The sequence below is a fragment of the Gymnodraco acuticeps genome, unplaced genomic scaffold, assembly GCF_902827175.1.
Source record: "Gymnodraco acuticeps unplaced genomic scaffold, fGymAcu1.1, whole genome shotgun sequence".
Lineage (NCBI taxonomy): Eukaryota > Metazoa > Chordata > Actinopteri > Perciformes > Bathydraconidae > Gymnodraco > Gymnodraco acuticeps.
Window position 1 is genome coordinate 484,639 of NW_022990274.1, and position 24,258 is coordinate 508,896.

Genomic DNA, 24,258 nt, shown 5'->3' on the forward strand with positions numbered 1-24,258 from the left:
ACACGTCGGATAGTGAAAGTGCATTCGGATTCTCTAGTACCACAGTCTCTTCTCCTAAATCCTTTTGAATTCTCCTATCCACTATCCCTTAACCCCGTGTCATTTCACTCAGAGGTCAAGGAATAGGAGATAGGGTTAGAATTTAGGAGCTAATTTTTGGATTATCGGAACGCAACCCGAGCATCGAGCGTCGAGGAGGCTCTCTGGAGGAGCTCTAACCGAGGATACACTGATGGTTCCTCCACGGATGCATTTCCGGGAACGGTGGAGGCGTGACGCACGGCCGGACTTATCTCAGCCAATGACAGCTCTGCATGCATCCCCTGGATATTATTTTAGAAACTGCTTTCATCGCGTCGCGATGTTTCCAGAGAGAACAGCTGTGAGGTCCGTGCAGAAAGCAGAGCAGTGTGTATAATATATATCACTCAGTATAACAGGCCTACTCTCTTTATTTGCTTTAGTTTAGTAGATATCTACAAACAAAGAGTCCATATTTTTCTAAGACCATTTAGTGCTTCACATAATAAAATACACAACGGCTTATGCTTTAGGAGCTGTAGGTGTGTGTGGTACAGTGTGTAGGTGTGTGTGGTACAGTGTGTAGGTGTGTGTGTGGTACAGTGTGTAGGTGTGTGTTGTACAGTGCGTAAATGCGGCGGACAGACGGGTCTCAGTTGGTTTGGTGTCCTCTGCTTACTTTTAATAGGCCTACTTGTAAATACAACTTTTGGCCCGTAATTTCAATTCCCCATTTCAGCGACCAGAGAGAGGGGGGGATATATCAGTCTCTGATTGTGTTACGTTATTATGAGAGTGCTCTCATACTTTAAATTGTATATATTTATATACATATATTTGTGTGTGTGTGTCCGCATCTGTAGCCTGTTATTGTCTCATTATACCGCACTCTCAATGAATTCAAAGTAAATATGTGGGGGAACAATGTTCAGCTGATCTAACAGAGATACAGCGCTATGACAAAACACTCGACAGCTGATGCAGCTGTTGCCACGTAATAATGAACGGACGTCTCTTTAAAATGACCGCTCAGAGGAGAGGAGTTCTCATTTCTTTAAACGTCTGCTGCTTCCCCTCCTCTCTCCTCGGTTCCCCTCCTCGGTCCTCCGCTCGTATCTCCTGTGGGCGGGTCTAAGTCTCGAGGAGGGGAACCGAGGAGGGGAGTCGAGGAGGGGAAATTTGAGTATTGAGAAGCCTCTATAGTGCTCTCCTGCAGAACTACACCCCTGTCAGACGAGACATATACCACGTGATGACACGTCTATGGATGACACGTTAGGCTCGTGTTGTGTTCAAGGACCCTGACCTTGGCCAGGAAAAACAGGCGCTCGCTTGTTTAATTTTGTTGCGGTCTAGATTTCTTTAAAAAAAATCTTTTTTGCGTGTGTTTATAAATGACCTCGAGGGCCGTACCAAAATGGTCTCGCGGTCCGTATACGGCCCGGAGGCCGGAGGTTCCCCACCCCTGGCTTAGACGTACAAGCACATCTGAAAATATAATAAAAGTGATAAGAGGTTATTTATTTTATTTGTCTTTGTTTAAACACTTTTTGCCCCAGTTTTCAATAAAACGTCTCGGTATATATTCTGGTGTAAAGACCTTTTCAGGAGTAGAATAAGCACAAGTTCCTTCATGTAAGTTAAAAACAACTGCTGCATCCACTCCTGCTTCTCTCTGGTTACATTTGTCCCTCATATCAATAATACATCAGTGCAATCGGACAAATGTACAACATGTACATTTGTACGACTGTATTTTTAGCCAGCTTTTATTCCCGCACATTATTCACTCCATAGAAACGAGCCGCTATTAGAGGGATTTATATAGCTGTGATATCACATGTGTACCTTCCACGTCTAACACACGTGTTTCTCACTACAGGTAGAATGCTTCCTCCAGTCGATGTTGTGTATTTTTCCATCTGTTTCTTTTATTTCAGAGGCAGAAGGAGGCTCACAGCAAACTCTGCATTAATACTTAATACCTCAGAACATCGCTCATGCATCCTTTTAAACGGTCCAAAAGACACTAAAATGGGATGATTTCACTTTGTTAGTACTTTGAACCTATCCAGGCCATGAATAGGATATTTCTGTGCATGAGCTCTGCCATTTACAGATGCTCTGCTGCTGAGTGATCTTACATCTTTCCTTTTGCACATGCTCTGCTGAGCCACTTTTACATTTACAATTGTTTATTCATAGACGAGTGCAAATCAAAGAAAAAGCATTTGTACATAAACCACAGATGAATAGAAAAAAAAGGAACCACCCAAAATAGAAAAAATTCACTGAGGCCAATTAAATGGGACTCACTCCTCCAACGTATGTCTCTGTGGTGGAAAAGTATCAAAGTGTCTCAGCGGCCTCGTGGGCCTTGTCTAGTCTGGGACTTGTCAATCAATCTGTGACACGGGGACAGTGGAACCGGGACACGTCGCTTTAACCCCATAGAGTTTGCATCATGGGAATAGCAGCCGCACTGAAAAACCTGAAACGTTGACTTTAATTAAGTGTATTATGTCAACACATTTCAGATAGGTTAGTTGAAAGCAATAATATTATGTTGAACCTACTGTTTTTGTATTTAAACTTAATAATATTGCTTTTAACTAACATAATACAGTTCGCTGAAATCTGGTGACAATACATTACATTTAAATTAACGCTTCAGTTTTTTCAGTGTATGTAGAAACTGAAGCAGGAAGAAATATCAATCTTTGAACATATGCAGCACTCAGCTCTGGGAATGACCACTAGGGATGCTGTTGCCTGCAAAATACAACACACACACACACACACACACACACACACACACACACACACACACACACACACACACACACACACACACACACACACACACACACACACACACACACACACACACACACACACACACACACACACACACACACATACACAGTACAGTTAATCTCTTTTTTTCACTCTTATCCAGTCCAGTCCTATTAGCTGCCAGGCTGAAGAAGAGCTCAGAGGGGGACAACTGTAGTCCCCTGGACGCTGCTGTCTTTTAAGCAAAACTCATCTTTATAGCCTTTCACTCTTAGTCCCAGGCCCCCATAATGCCACATCAATACCCCAGTAGGGAGGAGGCTCGGCACCAATGTAAACACACAGGTCGAGCTCGTTCTGCTCCCTGAGGCCGACGCCGGGGAAGAAAACGCGGCACAATGGAGGGATGAAAAAGGTGAGATGTGTCATCCCGATTAGATTTAATAACAGAGACAGAATTAAAAAACAACAACAGCGAAGGAGACGGATGGAAAGGCAGTTTAAAGCGGATTTCTGGATGCTGTGCAGATGTCACTAAATGGCAGCATGTGCATAAGTCAGGCAGTAAGAATGGCCACCCTCTGAAAAGCTCCTGTATGTTGGGGCCTGTGAGAGAGGGACCGGGACCAGCGGGTAGCCCGGTGTGCCCCCCCGACTTAATCCTCCTCACTCTGAGTGGGAAAGGCAGGAGGAATTGAATTTTTTCACAGTTGTTACTATGGCGGTGGGAACCTGCTGCTGCCCTTTCTGCGAGTCATAAAGTATTCAGTCGGCACTGCTCTGCTGTTTGACACTTTGTTTTTTTACCCCCTGTGTACTTTTATCCTGGGCTGAAAGACTTGCTGTTTTTTCACAGACTACAGCTCAGGCCGTGAACTGTGACATGCCTCCCCTCTTTCAAGTGTCGGACCATCTCTAGGATCTGTTGCTCTCGGGATGTGAAGTATACAGATATTATGCCAACAAGACCAAATGAGGTTTCTTTATCCTGCAGCCTCAAAACACACAATACTGTGGTGGTGTGTTTTAGTGCCTTCTATAACACAGTGGTTAAAGCTGAGTTTTGGGCCCGTGCAGTCAAAGTGCAATCCCCGTTTACATTGCTGTCGTAAATATGGAGAGCTGTAACCAACACATGCATTTATTATGACAATGTTACTTATGATCAAATGTTAATTAATAGAGGATTTTTTCGATTGAGCTTCGATTGATCCTTCCTGGATCGTGAAGTGGATGACTAATGCATTAAAGGTTCAATAGAGTTTAGACAATAGCTCCTTTCAAAGTCAAACAATTCCTAATTAACTCACATAAAGGAAGTTAAAGCTGCATTTCTTTCTTTGACTATTTTGTAGCAGCTTGGCTAAGATAATACTTCAAATAAATGAGATTTGTATTGTGTAAAGTTATATTTGGTGAGAGTTCGTGTTCATCTGATGAATGTAAGTCTTCTCTTTGTTCTGTTTTGGTCTCAACCTCTGAGAAAGATATCAGGCTTACACGCTGCAAAGGCTCCACCAGCTAGTCACTTGGCCTACTTTGTCTGCCTTGTTAGCTAAAGATAAAATGCTTGGTACAGCTGAGGGAAACTGCTATTTATGGTCACTACCAGGGATATATGCACAAAAGTAATTGTGCATTGCAGCTGCTAAACCTGAAGAAATCAGACTAAATAAACTGTAATTCTACGGCACCTGCAAAGAGTGAGCCCTAACTGCCCTGCCAAGCAAATAGATTGCTGCTCCTCCCCTATTTGCAGATACATTAAGTTAAATGCAGACATTTGGATACTGGAATATCATTAGTGAAATATCTATTTTGAATTGGACCTTGAGACAGGGCAGATAGAGGCTGCAATTTATGGGAAATGCATGGAGCCATCAGCTAATGCTATCCATCCTATGTGCCCCTGAGCGAGTGTGTTAAAATGTCACACATGCCATTTCAATTGAAATCCCTCTTTTGTTACCCGGATGTTGCTCTCATAACAGTCAACATTTTGAATGTGGAATGCTGGACATTCCACAGTCAAAGGTTGGGCAACCAGCTACCGTTGCGGTTGCACAGATGAGCATAGCACTTTAGAAATAAAATGTGTGAATACATACGTTTTTTTTTTAATATTAAAGTAACATGCCACTATACAGGTGTTTAATACAACCCTCCGTTAATTTTATTGAGCTACCTGAATAACTTGGTTAGCTTGCTCTTAGCTCTTAGTTAGTCAGTAGCAAGTTAGCTAGCAAGAGGGGTAGTTATCCCTTCCTGTGAGGGCACAACCCAGTCTCACGGCATTTCGTGTTATAGTCACAACATTTAATCTATTGATTCGTGTTCACCAACACGTTTTCTCCCTTTTGTTTTATTTTTACTCCACTACATTTATTTTAGTTACTTTGCAGATTCTGATTAATGATGTGAAATATAAACAACCCTTAAAGCAGACTTTAGTTACACCTGAGTAAAATTCAGGGAAGGTGATGGTCAAGTGCCAACAATCAGGAGAGATATTTGGTGCTTGAGAAGACTAAACATTTATCTGCAGATCTCTATAAAGCAGTGGCGAACCGTCAGGGCCTTCAAGGTATTCAGAGAATACCCTGGAACACTCAGATAAAATAAACAAAAAATCGATTTAATTATATAAATAAAATGTAATAAAATGAATAAATGAGAATGGCATCTGTGTTGTTGATCTGTAATATTACAGTGTTACGGCGATTTGTTTGTCCTTCTCAGACCATGCATTACGCATTTCAGTGGTTTTGTGTTAGAAAAGAAAGCAACCAATCAGATCTTGTTCTGGGTCTCTGGGTAGAATATCCTTCAACCAAGTATTCTACATCCTTGATAGAATGCTCTGGCCGTTACACTGAATGAGAGCGTACGTTTGGACTGACAGTTTGATCAACCAATCATATATTGATTTGAAGCCAATGGGCGTATTCTTTCAGAGTTCCCCTCGGTTCCAGGGTACTCTAGAAGGCCCGCTAGTTAACTGCAACAGGTGAAGATGAAGCTGTTGCGGAATTGTTGTGAGTACCCTTTTCAAGACGACAATTCAGTGAAAAGACAGACATTATAATGCCGCGGAGGGGGGGTGTGTGTGTCTACAGAAGGTCCAGTTGTGATAGACACGGTTCGCCACTGCTATAAAGTATATTCATTACTCGTTATTCTCTAACAGTAGTTAGACTGTATATTATGGCTATTTTGCACATCCCTTTCAAGATTTCAAGATTTTCTAAAGTTTATTGACATATCATATTAAACACAACTACGATGTAGTTATGCAATGAATGAAAAACTTGGGTCACAGGTTCCTCAACAGTGCATTACAAGACATCTATCAATATGTGTGTACCTCCACTATTAAACTGTCATATTCTGCACATTTCTTATACTATCTACATACATAAGTGTATAATTAATGTGTATAATATCAGTTAAAAATAAGTGCTTCGACATAGTTAACATTGCAGGAAAGCAAGGCTTAATATATCTATCTGTAGATAGATACCCCCAAAGCGTTTTTCTTATTTGAAAGAAGACCTTAACCTAAAGTATTCTTTAATGTGTTAATAAAGGTTAATTAGTTTGTCTGTTTTGCACATCCTCCTATTAATATCTTTGTACATCCAGCACTAAACAGTTTTATTGTAGAGATCACTTACAGTATCTTCTTGATTTGTTATATTCTATATTTCTATCACTGACCTTCTACTTTCCCCTATTTTGTATGTACTCATCATCATCATTCATCAAATATAACATATTTTAAAAATATTCAATAACGTGCTTTAACCACTAGGCGGTGCACACAGCATACAATGCCATAATAACTTTGTATTATTAGTGTAGGACACTTATGTATGTATAACATCTGAAGATGTGTAGTTTTATTCATGTTTTTACATAATTGTACAGGATATTGCTATACTATTTCTCATGTTGTAGTTCTACACATTAATATCTGATTTGTAAAACATCACAGACAAGAAAGGTATATCCTTCATTTAATGGTAAGCTATTGAAATTGTGATTCCATAGATGTGTCTCCCATCACCCAAATCCCCTGACTATTCTCTCAACTCAGTATTTACATTCTGATATTCAAAGAAAATCAGTAATATCTTTAAAAACTACAAGTCCTTTTATATCAGCTGTAAACCGTTATGATGTAAATACAGCCTATCTACCAATTGGATCAAATATAAAAGTCAGCCGAATTAATGTTGACACTGCAAGGAGACGTATTGTGTGAAGAGAAATTGAAGATGTTTATTTGCTGATATATTTATGATCCACGTCACGTATTCAGTTTCGGTGGCAGTTCTTCCAGTTGTCTTCTAATCAGGGCTCTATAAATAACGAACTACGGCAGATCTGTAATATTTAATGCAGCCGAACCGTATATTACAATGCCGTTATGTGATGACTTTCAAAGAGAAAAGCTAGAACACTCGGAATAAAATGTTATTATAATTTTTTTTTAATGTTTTTCGGATTTCTTATCGCATTAACACCATATCCCAACGTGCATTGCGGCTAAACAATCAAATCACCGAGCTTAAACCATAGCTGATCTTGGGTAATCAGTTCAGTGGCTGTGTATCTGTTTCCAGTTATTTTATTTTGTAATTCAGTTCCTGACGGTTAAAAAAAGCCCGAGATTATAGAATTAAACAAATAAATAAAAACAAGGATAATTGTGTGTTATTGTTGAGTAAATAACAGTGTGTTCTTTAGAAAATAATAACAAATTAGAAGGAAAAAATACAGATTTCAGTATTCTGAGGCTCTGAGACCCATTTATTTTCCTTGCGGACGGCAAAAAAAGTCCGACATTATACGATTTAAAATAAAAACAATAATCGTGGCTTGATATTGAGTAGAACATGTTTTTATGAACCACACAGCTTCCGGTCTTCCAAGACCCGACCGGACAAAAAGACGTGGTGCAGGCACGAAACACACTACCAATAGAAATACATTGCTTTTAAAATCGTTCTGTGTGACACGAAAAAAAGGGGGAAATCGTGTTGGTGAACACGAATCAATAGATTAAATGTTGTGACTATAACACGAAATGCTGTGAGACTGGGTTGGAGGGCACCTGTGTGTACTTGAAAAACCACCACAAATGTGTAACTCTCACAGCATAGTTGTTTACAGTGCACAACATGTGTAGACTTCTAACGGAAGTATCCGAGTTGAGACACCAATGGACTTTGATGCCTGCTGACTCTGGTACTTAAAGAGCCTGTGACACGAGTTTCCCCCATCATCCAAACCCATCAATTTGAGTAAATATTGTCCCCTTGACAACCGTTACTGAACTGATTTTGGATATTTGTACTTTGATAACCATTAATCTGCCCTTCAATGTTGACCATTTCCTGGATCTGCTCGGGGTGTCTTCAAGTCCCGCCAAATTACGTGTGACGTCATTGCGGGCACAGCGCTCCAGCTGCACCGTTCAGGATCCCAGCATCTGCATGTAAACGCACGATGGCGCACACAGCAGCAAGCTCAGACAGCGATGACAGTTTAATGTTGAACGTGTCTGAGAGCTCATATGAGGCTGAAGGATCGCTTTATGTTGTATCTGTTAGAAGTTTAGGAATTAGGTGCGTCAATATGGGCGATCATACGGTCATGTAGCCAGTGGTGGAATGGGACTAAAAATAATCCCGGGACTCTCGACCGGCCCACTTCGGTACCGCTAGTAAGTTGTCAACGGGGGGAGTGGGGGATGTCAGGGGCGGCGGGTGCTGTAGATAGTAAATGTAAATATGTAAATATTTGTGTCACTGCATCCTGGTAAAATACAAATATAATGCAATGTCTGTGTCTTTGACATTAGCGCTGCTAGCCACCTGTGCCCTGTACTACGAAGCCAGTTCAACAGACCCTGGATATGTTTGAGTAACAAACAACCTAACAACAACAAACTAACAAACGAGATCTCGCTAAGCGGTCCTACGACGCTGGTTATCAACTCGGTAAATCAAGCCAGGGTTTCTCTCACCAGCTGAGAGCGCGTTCACGTCTAAGACACGAGTGGATCTGACTTTAATTACATTTGACTCGAGTGTTTCGTCAACATAATGTGTTGCTAAAAATAATACTTCTGCATACAGTATGTGACACTGTAAGTGTTGCACGGCCAGATACGGCTGGAGAAGCTGACTCAGATAAGATATATGATATATTATGATATTATATGATCGATGATCTGATTGATGATGTAATATGAATGATAAGTGCGACACGTCGGCGTCTTCTCTGCATACGGCAGTTTAAACTGTATTTCCTTTATCCTGTAATATGACTTGAGAGATTTAAACTCCGCACACTGAGTTGATCTCTTTTCTATAGACGCCGGAGGCGGGCAGCGTCAGGTAAAAAAAGTTATTTAGCCTTCCCAAACCTGAGCCTCACGCGCCGCATATGGGGGATGTGCTAGTGATTTATCCGACCGGCCCACTTCGGTACCGGCCCATCGGGATTGGTCCCGATGGCCAGTCCGCGACTGCACCCAGCCCACGTAAACTGTCAACGGGGGGAGCCTCGCTGCGGGGAAACGGTGGACCTAGTGTCCCGATCGGAGTGGGAATAATAATAATAATAATCCGTGCATTTTATCCATTAATTTCCCCAACATTGTGGTAAAAAAACCACACGTTTAATCCATGTTGGTGTACTACAACTACAAAAAGCATCGGTTTGTTTTCTCATCAGGAAATGTAGACCGGCACAAACAAACGATTTTTAATCATCATCCTCACGATCATTTAATCTATCATATGTTCGCCGAATTGACATGAAAGCACTAATAAATGTAGTTTCATCCACTTGAGTTTACAACTACAAAAATAATCGATTTGTTTTTATATCACATCCTACGGGAGGAAATTCAGTAGCTCTCACTACCGATTTTTAATCCTAATGTAATCATCATCTTCACCACGATCATTTATGTTGATGTTCGCCGAATTGACATGAAAGCACTGACAAATATGAATATACTTTAGTCAACTTCATTAAAACGTTATTAACGTGCCTAAACTCAGTAATTCACCATTTCTATGCATGACAACACACTTTGTCCGTGTTTGGCTCTCTCGCCGCACAGTGAAGCGTTCCCGCATTGACGTCACTTCCGGCTTCCCCAAAAACTTCAAAATGAGTCGAAGGAATTTCCCCGCGATGTTCGAAATTATTGATATTTAACGGAACGGTATCGCTTTTTCTTTTTTAAACTGACTGTTCGAGATTACTAGTAGCCCAATATTTCATTGCACAACAGTTGTTGGGATGCTGTCACAGGCTCTTTAAGTCAGGTCATTTGTAAGCACAGCACAAACATTACAATCGGAGTGTCATTTATAGTGGTCGGCTTCTAAGTATCAGTATGTGTTATAATGAATGAACTGACAATGAAAATCATGCAAGGCAAACAGTTCCACTTGCTATGTGCATATAAGGTTGACAATACCAATGTGTTCTTAAATGTTGCATCTTGCCTACATTGATCCTGCTGCTGTCTGCACATTGTGAGTTACTCAAACACAAGGACATGTTGTCCTCCTCTCAGAGATACATAATCCATGAGAATAACTATGAATGCTTAAGTTTGTTTTGGCCCCATATTGTCACTTTGTTCAATTTGGTTTTATTTTAGTGCCACATATGTTTCACTCTGCTTCTTGTAAATTACCCGCCACCCACTATAACAAAAATGAAGGACAGGGAGAGGCTACAGCGAAAAATTACACATTACAATACAACTTTAATGTGGACATGTTTATCGTCTGTATACCGCTAACATGCTATTTGGTTAAAAAAAGTAACTTTATAGAAAAAATGGGCCAATCAAAAAGTAAAAAAATTAAATTAAATGCCTTGTTCGAGGTTCCTATAGAGAACAAATAATAACGTGTTATTCAACAGCAGAATTTGATATTTGTATACTCAAGAAAGTCTCTATTTACTGACAGATGAATGATTTTATTTTTCTTACCAGTTAAGATCTATGAAGGCCATGTGATGTTATCATTCAGAATAATTACCAGTGCAATTAAACACACTTCGGAGTGTGTTTTGAAGAATGCAGTGCGCCCCTCGGGGGTTATTAGCGACAAGACTTGCAGAGCAGACAGAAAGACAGCGAAGGGAGCTCCTCCCCCGCTGGTCGTGGTGTCTAGACGCTAATCGAACAGATCAAACAGATTTAACACTTAGCTGGTACAGATCAAAAACCTACCAGCCCATATTTGGCATTGAAAGGATCGAGGAATCGATCTGACCTTAGCTAAAGGTCCCTTATTATAGCCTACTGTTTTTCATCAATATAATATAGGTCTCAGATATATAAAACATGTCTCTGAAATGTTTGGCTGAAACACCAAACAGATCATTGTAGCATCCCATAATCCCCTCTGTTTCCCTGTTTCAAAAAAGTGCTGATTATCTGTCTTTTACTTTAGATGTCTTTTGGTTAGTTATTGTCTAAAGCAGGGGTTCCCAACCTTTATTGTGCCAAGGACCGGCACATACATAAAAAGAAAATCGCGGACCGGTTGTCAATTTTAACTGATTTTAATATTTACTCACCAGCAGGTAGCAACAGAGACTAATTGTATGTAACAGACTGAACAAATACAATATGCATCCAAAACATATTAACGTTCAGGGCAGTTCGATATGTGTAGAGGTGTGTGTGTGTGCAGGGCCGCCCCTCCCTACAGGCCAATCACGCAGGCTGCATGGGGCCCGCCTTGCGTAGGGGGCCCCGCCCAGAGGGCCTCAGCTGCTGTGCGCAGTTCTCCCTCAGTTCTCAGCGCACCCCCCGCGAGAGTGAGAGTGAGAGGTGACAAGGGGAGCACGTCTGTAACCCGACATCGTTGCAATGAATCGACATCTGACCAATCACGGCTTTGATACGGCCACTAGTGCAGGTGAAGAGATGTCGGTGAAAAGACAGTTTCAGTCCGGCGCAAAAAACAAAACATGAAGAAACTAGAGCATCACTCGAAGGTGGGTTATTGTACGAGTCAAATGTATAACTTGCGAATGTTGTATAAGTCAAATTGCCAATTGCCATATTAAAACATCAGCTGCAATTCACGACATTGCATAGCATATAGGAGGCTAATGGAGATGCAGTTATTTCCAGCATTCTTTATTTAACATTCATTCAAGTCTGTTATGCCTTTTATCTGCTAATGTACAGGAGGAAGAGTGATTCACTGTCTGTCTAGTTGGCTTACATAACAGTTAAAGTTTACACCCTAAAAAACATGGAGCATTTTTTCCCCTTTTATTCATTTTTATGTCAATTTGCACATTTCATGGTGATGCTCAGCCTCTCCTCTTAACTCCTAACAGTCATCATGTCAACCACAACACAGAGAAGTACTGAGAGAAATGTGTGTGTAGTTGTTGATACATTGCTGACAGAGGGAATTACATTTAAATACAGATTTAAGAAATATCAGTTTTTGAGCATGTAATAAGCATGTTTTGTCTTGACTATATTACAACTATATTATAATAAAATAATATAGTATTTATATTATTGAATTAATTATGATTATTATTAGTAGAAGTAGTTTATTTGCATTCATTATATTTTAATCTTTTTGAGGCTAGTATTTGGCAGGAAATGCAGACGTATTCACCAAACGCATACTGAACGACATACATGCACATTTACCATTTACCTCACTGTATAAAAAAGTAACTGTTGATAATAATAATAATAAACAGGAATTATATTTGCAAAGTAGCCTTTTTTTCCAAAAAAACATTTTTCACTCCTGTCGGTTGGGGGGGGGGGGGGCTCATCTCACAATGTCGCTTGGGGCCCCAAGTTGGCCAGGGGCGGCCCTGTCTGTGTGTGTGTTTGTGTGTGTAGAGGTGTGTGTGGTTAACACGTAGCAGCCTGCAGTCACTCTTAAGATGTTCTGATGAAGGTAAACACGAAGGCGGTGCGTAAAAAGGCACATCTTTACCTGCTGGTGCTGCACTTCTCAGAGGCGGAGTTACACGTCCCACTGCCTCCTGATGCTGCAGCCATTTCATGAAGTGAAGGAGGTTTTCCTTCTATAAAACAGCTGGCAGCAGATGCTGTGAGGGTCCCTGACATGCATTCATAGATCAAGGAAGACTGGTTTACTCTCCTGTTTTGCCAATCCGGTGCTTAAACACATAGCTCTACACCCCCTGGCCGTAGGGTGACCAGATGTCCCGCTTTGCGCGGGACTGCACAGCATTTTCACGACTTTTGGTGCGTCCCGCAAATTGAGACGATGTCACGCATATTTCATTTTGATAGGCTAAAACGCTTTTCTTAAAATCAGATTTATCCAATGGGAGAAAGCAGGGAAGGCTATCATCACGGGGGTGTGTTTGCTGTCAATCAAACTGTAACACACGGCGGGTGCTGCCGGTAAAGTGTTAACCAATGAGAGTAACTCACTCACACACACCCCCGCGGCCCCGCCAAACAATAACAACGAAAGTCAGTCAATAACGCAGGCGACGCAGCAGGTTATGGAGAATGAAGGAAACTGAAACTACAGCTAAGAAGAAAAGAAGATGCACATACAACAAAGACTGGGAAGACACTTACCCGTGGGTGAAGCCAGTGCAGGGCGACTCTCAGAGAGTGTTTTGCAATCTTTGCAAGAGTAATTTTTCAATTTCACATGGCGGTGAATACGACGTCAAAAGACACAGAGAATGCGATTCTCACAAGAAACGTGTCGCTCAAAAAGAGACATCCCACTCTATGGAGCAGGGGCGGACTGGGACTAAAATTAAGCCCTGGAAACTGACCCAGTCCGGCCACATGAAATATCAAATGTTAGAAATTCGCTGTTTATTATTTAAAGTTTTACGTCCGATTCGCTCCTTTTTTCCTCTCTGTACACAGCTCCAGTTTGGGCATTGGCCTGTCATCAGATTTCATTTTTAGTTGCTGCTGTAGCGGAAGTTTAGTACAATTATTTTTTTGATGAAATTCTCCACCCTCCATAATTGCAATTGCTTCAGTTGCTTACTACTTTTTAAGGGTGGTGATGACAGTTACAGTACGAACTGAAGTTGATGCGATTTGATTGGATTGTGAGGCATGAGTGAGCCTCATCTGATTGGTCAATCCCTCAATTTCTTTTCAACAAGGGAAGCCAATTTTGGCTAGCCTCCTCTCGCAACAGAGAGTGCAATACTGTTTCATCATAACATCTAGAGGAGCGCTGTTTCACTCTTTGTAAAATACTCAATGAGAATGGGGGAGAGATGGGCCGGCAGAATAATTACCGAAACTAAACAAAGTGTTTTTATTTATTTATTAAAATTATAACTTCAATCCAAAAAAACAGGGGAAGCCTGGCTTCCCTTGGCCTCCAGGAGAAAACGCCACTGAGTTCAAGGGATAATTCTCACCCACATCTTGCTCTTGCTCTGCACTTGTATGTGCCAGTTGAGATGGTTCTTCCACCAGCTCAACTCTCTGTCCCTCATCATGAACGCAGGAGGCTGGCTGTATATCTGAACTCGCGCCCTCATCATTCTCTTCATCATCTTGCACTTGTTCTAAGCTGCTGATGATAGTGCTTGTAGCAGCGCTGCTGCCAAAAAGGTCTGTCAATTTGCGACATTGATATGCTTCACCTGCGAGTGACTTCACCTTTTTCTCTCTTGCCTTCTCGGCCCCACCTTTTTCTTTTTGTTTTCTTTGATTTGTATCCATGTTTTTTCATTCTCCCTGTCTGCCGCGGCGTCTAATCCCTTCGCTTCGTGTGGCCGGTCTTTTTTCTTCTTCGTGTGTGATTATTTGACAGATAAGAACCACACAACTGCATTAGCGCCCTAGCATAACCAGTGTTACCATACAGTGCAACACTCCCAATCATACCGGTCAAATGACTGGTAACAAGCTAGCTCCGACCATTTTTCCAGACTCTGAGATAGTAAAGAAAATGTCATGTGGTCGTACAAAAGCAGCGTCCATAATAACAGATGTGCTTGCCCCTGCCTCTGTGGAGAGTTGTTTGACAGAGTTAAAGACAACAGTGGTTCTAAGTGACAAAATAGCCCACACACTGTTGTTGCTGTGATGGACACAACTGAAAGCTATTTTATTTTATGTATTATGTTTTTGTTCCCTCCTGGCCAGTTTTTATTTGTACTTATGGTTTTATTTTATCTATTAATTTATGTTGTGCCTAATTTTACAGGTAATACACTAGTTGAATTAGGAAGATGCATTTCTAAACCCTTGAAGTGAATAATGCCTGCTGCCTTGGTTAGCCTTAGTTTACTTTTCTTTATTAAGAGATACGAAATTGTTACTGCATTTTGACTTCACTTTCTGTCATTGTGGGACAATGTGGGACACCCTCTCAACAGCACTTTCAGAATCTCTTTACACAGAGGGGACACATGTTTATGTATAAAATACATGAACAAGTGATTTTTGCATAATAGGTGACCTTTAATACAAACATGTGAAGAGTAAAAAAGAAAATGAAATCAAACAGTGTTAAGGGAAAGCAGTGATTAGTTACCTTTTGTTTGTTTCGGTCTATTCAGTGAATTGCTTTGATTTGTAAACAACGAGTGATGAATCGTTATAATGCCAATGTATTTGCACTGTTCATTCGAGGTGTGTGTGTGTTTTGATCGGGCCCTGTGGCTTTGACACCAATCAAGATGTCCGACCAGCCTGAGCCTTTCATCAACCTTTACTGCTCCTGCAATCAACAGGCAAATCAGACATAAATGTAAAAAGGGAAATGATCAATCACTTTATGTCTGTGTGGACTGTGCCACTGGCTGGAGAACATCAACAAAACAACGTTTGCGCTTTCTTTCAATCATGCAACCATCTCCTTCACACATTTGGTGTGAAGGGAATATATATAATATATCAAATAATGTCGGTCCTGTTAGGCTTTCATTACAGTTGGTAAGTGGAAGCTAACATGCTTAGCTTGCTAATGTTATAATGCTATGTGTACTGTTACAGCTAAGTTTAGTCTTGTGTGCATTTTTGGGGGTATTTTTGATGTACTTATTGTGCCTGGTCGTAGTCCCTTTAAGAGTCAGGATGACATCAGATGGGTGTGTCAGGTGATCATTAGATAAGAAATAAGCAAAGCATGGCTCTATGAGCAGTGTGTAATTGTTTCTAAAGAAATCCAGCAACATCTGCATACTTCATGCCTTTGACTGCATCGTAGGTACGTATTGTTTATGTTTAAATTGTATTGTTTCTGTAACATATACAGATGGTTATTTTTTGAAAATATTGTAGTCTGTCGTGTTTATGCTGGAGGTCTGCTCAGTTGTTTCAATATTGTACAAGGTTAATGCAAGGAAAGTTAATTGAATAAATATACAAATGGTGGATTAAATGTTTCAATTATGATGCCATGTATAACTGCTTGAGTTCTAGAATTACAATAAATACATTACAAAGCTTAGAGTTACTAGGCTTGTTTGAGACGCGTTGCGGCTCGCCTCTAAAGTAGACGAGAATAGCCGATCGCAGCCGGGGGAGGTCTCAAAAAGCTCGCCTGAAGTTGGACAGCTCGACAGCTCGGAGTCGGCTCCGTCTTCTTCTTCTTCTTCTTCTCTCGGTTTTTTGGCGGATTGCAAACAACTTGAAGGTGCATACTGCTGCCTCCGGAGTCGGTTTGACTCGGTTTGCATTTATAAAGAATTCACACATGTGTTTAATCGTTAATGTCAGATATGTACTAAGTAAATACATTTGTTCCTGCTCAAGATTAGATTCAACTTTATTGTTATTGCACATATTACAGATACTGAGACAACGAAATGCAGTTTAGCTTCTAACCAAGTGCAACAAGCAGTAAAGTGAAAAGTAATGTACACAATCTACAGAATAAAATATAGAATGAATTGAATGATGAATAAACAGTGAGGGGTATGAATACACTATATACACAGCAGCCTGAGAGCAGTATGAACAGTGTGTATGATAGTGCTGTAGCGACGCGTCGACTTCAAAATATCGTCGACGACATATTTCCGCGTCGACGCGTCGCTACACACATGTGGGTCACCCAAAGCAACAAGCAGTTCGCAATCGCACTTCAAACACAATGGAGACTGAAACGGCTACCACCTCCTCCTCACAGGATTGCGCACGAAGCCCCCAAACGAAAACATCTCGCCCTAGGTCTTCAAAAGCATGGGAATATTTTAAAGTTAGTCCAAAACGCAAAGATATTTATATATTTATATCTCACTGAGACTGCTGCCTAGCAGAAGCAGCAGCTAGCTGTGGTGGCTACCATTAGCAGCTAGCATTTGCTCTACGATTTTTACATAAAATGGAATTATGGATTATAAATTCAATCATTTTTTTATACATAGACGTTAAAAACCTATGGATTAACCGATTCAGCCGCGTTTTTTCTCATTTTATTGCCATTGAACACGTCTTTTGATCAGATTACGGTGGTGAGACGATCTCCTGAGAAGCTCTGTGAAGGTACGTGTTGTGATGACTGTATTTGCTTCCCCTGTCGCGAGTCCGGATCACTCAGTGATGATACTATATACCTACATAATCTGTGGAGTCTCAGCTTTAATCGGATATATTGTATGTGCAGCTACGATAAGTAATAAGGGTACTTTTATCTTGAGTTCTGTGCCAATGTCCGTTAGCATTTTTCGCTCAGGGGTCATTTAGATGCTTCTTATGAGACTTGTGTTTTGTTTTGGTTTGTATCGTCAGTTAGCTGAGATTATTTCCGTTAATCTGGTATAACACATTAATAGGTTCTTAAATATTAAGATCCCCTGAGACACAGTATCGTGAAAAAAATGTTTTTTACATTACGTTTTTTATGAATTGAACAACAGAAAAATAATCGTTAGATTAGTCGACTAATCGATCAAATAATCGCCCGATTAATCGTTTTCAAAATAATCGTTTCCCCCCAGCACTAGTGTATGAATATGCTAAGATATATAAAGTATGAAAACGATAAGCAGTGCAAGTATAGTATAAAATATATGGATATTCATTTAATGATGATAAATATTGTGGAACAATGATGAAAAATGTGAATGGAAGTGGCGACGTAAAACTGACACAAAACAACAACAAACTTTTGCCGAGCCAATTGGAGAGTTTCATCACCAGCACGTGGTAAAACCCACCAATGAGCGCTCAGCTCGAGATACCAGCGAGTCGTTTCCCATCAAGCATTTCGCTTCAGCAGCCCGTGGAGAGGAACTGCGCCGCCTCGCCGCGCCTCGCTCTCAAGGCTGCGGGCGTCTTTGTCCCGCGAGATTTCAACGTCTCATGTAGGCGAGCCTCCAGAGCAAGTCGGACAAAATGACTAACCATCATGCAACGCACGAGCAAGACGTTGATCGAAATTGCGCAGGTCTCGCTTGTCTCAAACAAGCCTACTATAACGAGGCAATAGAGAACCGCAGTGACGCGTCGTAAAACCCGGAAGTAAACTTCTTCCGGTTCCTTCGTGAAAAACCAATGAAAATTCTCCATAGGATTTTGGAAAATAGCTGGAAATCAGGTCTGTGGTTGACACACATTTAAGAGAGGGATCACGTTTTGTTCAGCCGGATAATCTCCACATGTCTACCCTACTTTTATAATTGTTGAATCATAAATCTAGTCGCGAAATGCTAACGTTATGCTATAAACGAACTACAAGCCAGTACAGCAGCAGGGTCGCACGACTTCAACGTCACGCCAACTTAAGATCGTTTCAACTGACTTGCACTGAAACTGCACTTTGAATATATTAACATTTTAAACTGTATACCCCGTTTATCTAGGCCCTTTTTGTTTTGTTTTATGTATACATGTCACACTGTGGAAAACGGTATTTCGATATTTCTGGATGTATAACACATGTAGAATTTTTGACAATAAAGCTGACTTTAACTTCCGCGTGCTTGCATATTTTAACAAAGCTTTTCATTTTAGCCACTGAATTTCACTAGAAGTCATGGCTGTCAATTACCAGTCTGATATCGTTTTACAAAGATGACAAGAAGAGTGTAGATAGGAGAGAACCACTACAAGTCAGGACACGTACAACAGTGCAGCCTAGATGAAGGTGTGCTTACCGGTGTTGTCAGGGCTAGCATGAGGGACAAGGTTTATAGAGTGTCGGTGAGTAGTGATAGCAAGAGTACCGTTAACCTAGAGTTAATTTATTCACATTAATTCCCATCAACAAATCTATTTTATGTGTCACATGAAATCTTTATTAGGCAAGGCAAGTTTATTTATATAGCACTTTTCAACACAAGGCAATTCAAAGTGATTTACAAAAAATGAAAGACATTAAGAAAATGACATTTAAAATGAGTCATTAAAAAGAAAAGCTAATAAAATAAACATTAAAAGAAAAAGTACATGGACAAAAAGTTACAGTGCAGTTTAAGATATGAATAGTTCAATTAAAAGCAGCGACAAAAAGAAAAGTCTTCAGCCTGGATTTAAAAGTAGTAAGAGTTGCAGCGGACCTGCAGGTTTCTGGGAGTTTGTTCCAGATATTTGGAGCATAATAACTGAACGCTGCTTTACCATGTTTAGTTCTGACTCTGGGGACAGAAAGCTGACCAGTCCCTGAAGACCTGAGAGATCTGGATGGTTCATAATTTAGCAGGAGGTCAGAAATGTATTTTGGGCCTAAACCATTCAGTGCTTTATAAACCAGCAGCAGTATTTTGAAATATATTCTTTGACACACAGGAAGCCAGTGTAAAGACTTCAGAACTGGAGTGATGTGATCCACTTTCTTAGTGTTAGTGAGGACTCGAGCAGCGGCGATCTGAATCAGCTGCAGCTTCCTAATAGATTTTTTAGTGAGACCTGTGAAGACACCATTGCAGTAGTCGAGTCTACTGAAGATAAAGTCATGGACAAGTTTTTCCAAATCCTGCTGTGACATTAGTCTTTTAATCCTAGATATATTCTTTAGGTGATAGTAGGCTGATTTAGTAACTGTTTAAATGTGACTGTTGAAACTCAGGTCAGAGTCCATGACTACACCTAGATTTCTGGCTCTATCTGTTGTTTTGAACATTGCAGACTGAAGCTCAGCGCTAACTTTTATACGTTCTGCCTTTGCTCCAAAAACCATTACCTCAGTTTTATCTTTGTTTAATTGGAGAAAGTTCTGACACATCCAGTCATTGATGTGTTCAATGCACTTACTCAGTGTTTGAATTGGAGCATAGTCTCCTGGTGAAATCGTTACGTAAATGTGTGTGTCATCTGCATAGCTATGGTAACTTATTTTGTTGTTCTTCATTATCTGAGCCAGTGGTAGCATGTAGACGTTAAAGAGAAGAGACCCCAAGATTACAAATATTACACACCAGAAAACACAGAAATATCCATGAAATAAACATACAGTAGGCTATAAACAATTAAAGGGATAATTGGGAAGGCATTACAAATGTAAATATATTTTAAATAATAAAACAATCCCACCACCACAGGTATCTACAGGAGAAGAGGGAATTCTCTCCACAAAATGTGAATGCCCACGTGGAGAATGGAAATGCAGTCATGCGGCTGCATTAGCCATCTTTGCCATCCACAGTTTCAGCTGCACTGACACCCCCTGTCAGTGGAAGAAGCCAAAGGCAGCTAAACGTACACATTCAGTGGAGGAGCTATTTCCTCCAACCAATAAGTCATTCAACCCGCTGACAAGAGAGCCCACCTCCGAAGATCGTGACTGGCTGAGGGACAGACTCAGGGGCAGGTTCTCAGGAATTTCTTGGCTTCTCTCCCCCGAGCCAGAAGAGGAACACTACAGCTTGGAAACACTTACTGTTGGGCATCAGGGACCTGAGGCAATTGTGGCAAGCATGGCATTGTCTGAGGAGCAACAGAGGGCAATTCTGGTGGCTACCACTGGTCAGCGAACCAACCCAAACTGGCATTTGTTCAGGAAAGGAAGGGTGACTGCCAGCAACTTTGGAGCTGTCCTGAGGTCAAAGCGTGTGACTGCTTCCCTTATTGCCAGGGTGCTAGGGCAACAACAGGCCCTTGATGGTGTTTTGTCTGTACAGTGGGGGACTATGAATGAATGTGAGGGCGTCAGGGCATTCACCACTGCAACCCAGATGCAAGTCCATGAGTCAGGTTTGTGGCTCTCCCAATCAGGATTGTTGGGGGCATCTCCAGATGGTCTGGTAGGGTCTTCCGCTGTGCTGGAGGTAAAGTGTCCCTACGGAGCCAGGGAAATGACAATTAGTGAAGCATTGCAAATCAAGGGCTTCTGTGTCAGTAAGGAGGGAGAAACATTCAGCCTGCATGAGGAGCATCCTTACTGGCACCAAGTGCAAGGTCAGCTTCACCTCACTGCAAGAAAGAAGAAGAAATAAAACAATTGTGAATCGTTTTTAATTTACATTTACTCGCCTTTGCAATGTTGTGGTTGTTAGAGTGTTTCCTGTCATTTCGTCTGTTGGGAAGATATAAAATATTAGTTTCATGGAAGTCACACCGTCACATACTGTATAAGAGCATTAAGACATACAGTACATAGGCTAAAACAAAACATCTAAAGATATAACCTTGCACTTTGTCTCGTGAACATTTTCACTATTTTGACATTTTTATAGATGAAAATTGAACTAAAGAAATAAATGGTAGATTAATCCATATTGAAAATAGGTGTCAGCTGCTACACTAATTATAATAGTTATATTTCTTAATTAAGATAAGATATTACTGTATTGATCCCAATTTGGGAAATGTTTGTGTTGCAGCAGCATAACAAGAAAAACAAAATATAAGTTATTATATATACAAAAGTATGTGAGGGATGGAATATTAAATTGAATATAAATGTAAAATGTACATGTGATTTTACGTCCAAGAGAAGCTATGGAGCAGAGGTGATTTGTTATTAGTTCAATATGTCAAACTGATTTCCCTGACTACAATCTTTAGTTACATGGTGAAACGTTATGCTGCTTGTACTAATTAGACTTATCATATAAGCCACACAGGTTTTAATAGGATGTTGTGGTGACCACCTTTAATACACTGGGTTACATAATCCACACATGGAACTAGAGTTGGGGGTATTGTTTCCACACGGACATATGTGTGCCCTCCTTGCTCTTTCTCTTGTTGTCCCGGGCTGCGACCCGACAACACCTGCATTTCTGCTGCTCATTAAAGACAGTTTTGCACCTTCGATGCACCGCCTCCGACTCCCTTTCTCTCTGCACTACAATGTATTCATTATCTTTACTTATGTTGCGGTCTTTTCAGCAGCGCCATCTCTAAAACGGCGATACAGTCACTACCCATCATTTACATTTCACCGTGACATGGACAAAAATGTAACGTCAGCTTACCTCGTGGCACGAATCCAGACTCTCCTTTGGAAAACATTGGCCGGGAAACGATAGAACGAGCACGTTTCATGCGAAGACCTGTGGCTGCAACCCGGAGCAAAGCAACAAACCATTGCGTAGCTAACTAGTAGCGCTAGCTTTAGCTAACGTTAGCTAATGAAACGAACTGCCGAGTAAAATTGGAAAACACTGGTAATTAATTATTCTATAATTTGTAAAACTACGGTGTTAAAAACGACAATTTCAAAAATACAGATTCTAATGTTCAGATATAGATATACTAAAGATAGGCAGGTACTTGCTTTCAAGCAGAACACAGCGGAAAACAAACTTAGCGGGAGTGTTTACGTGTTCGGCGTAATGACGTACAACGGCCTCCACAATTTCTGTAGTCCTATTCAGCCACTCGGTAACAACCATCGTTTTTCAGACACGTCAACTCTTCAAAAATCACTGCTGATGTATTTAATGTCGTAGAACAAAACGTGATTTATCTCTTAAATTTGTGTCAACCACAGACCTTATTTCGAGCTATTTTCCAAAACCCTATGGAGAAAATGCATTGCTTTTTGACAAAGGAACCGGAAGTGCTAAAAATGCTAACTTACTTCCGGGTTTTACGACGCGTCACTGCGGTTCTCTATTAAATTCATGTTAAAACTGTGTTGATTTATATACATTGAGCACATTTGTGCATGTAAAAATGATCAAATAATTGATTATATTTTGTCTTGTGTATTTTAGTTTCGTACCATCCTTATACCAATAAACCCGGTGGGCAAAGGATTCACATCTTCAGAGTCTTGGTGTACGGTGGGAGTTTATCTGGCTGTTTATATACACTATATATACCGGGGACAGTCATTATGTTTATAGTTTTGACACTATGTACTGAAAAGTTAGCCAGTATTGAACCATTGTCTTAAACCTGCATTCTCTCTTCTAGCCAGCAGGGGAAAACTTCAATGGTTACAAGAAGTCTGGTTTTGTCGAAGTATATGAAAAAATTAACCAACTGCCTCAGTAATCATTGTAAACATGAGTTTATGGTCTCAATGGCTAGTTTCAGGTATTGTTGAACAACAGCGTGTCTTACATTTTGTATAGTGATCCTATTTAAATAAAAATAGACAATAAGGGAGGGGTTACCTTGTGACTGACAGGTCACTGCAACAGCCTTGTCCAGTCTCGCTGTTATCCATGTTTTTAAAACTTCATTTTTTATTTTTTTTGTGGAAACAACAGTCCTGTCATGAGTGAACTGAGCAATAGTTGTTCACGCCTTGAGGTATTTCAATAAAGCCAGTATTGAGATGTTTTGTTTTCTAAAAGGACTAACACTTTCTGTACAGGTTTATGTTATTAGACATTTCCACCCATTTCTTAGTCAGTGATACATTTAATTGAAGCCTAAATTGTTACGCCATCCTAATTATTTTTACTTCTACATAGCATGCAGCGATTCTAATAGAAACATCCCAGTATCTGGTGCAGTCTGGGTGTGTAAATGTTTCTCTATAATCTATGTGGAGTTTTTGTTGTTGCATGTATTGTTGATTTATCTCTCTTTGTAGTCATCTGATCGATTTGTACACATGCATTTGTGTCACTCGAAACAGGCTCTTTCTGCCCTGCAATTTCAACAGCTTAAAAAACGTAATAAAATGGTTAATAATACATACATTCAATCCTTAGCTATCAGTATTGTCTCTAACCAAACCATTCGTGTGTTTGGGGATATGTCTGTCAGCAGGCCTTTAAAGGATCCCATTACTAGGCGTCTGAAACATTTCCACTATTAGGAACTTAGAAGGTTTTACCCCCCCACCCCACATCCCCACATCCACTCCTCCACATCTGTTGAGACCAGGACGGGCCAGACGAGGCGCGCCGTCCCGCAGAAGTTTGGGCTGATGCTGGAATTTCACTCAGTCTGATAAAATAAACCAGATGGGCCTCCGATGCTGGATAAATAATCTCAACGGTTTGGCTTGGGGGGGAACCAGCGCTCTCCATCTCAATGATGTAACTGAT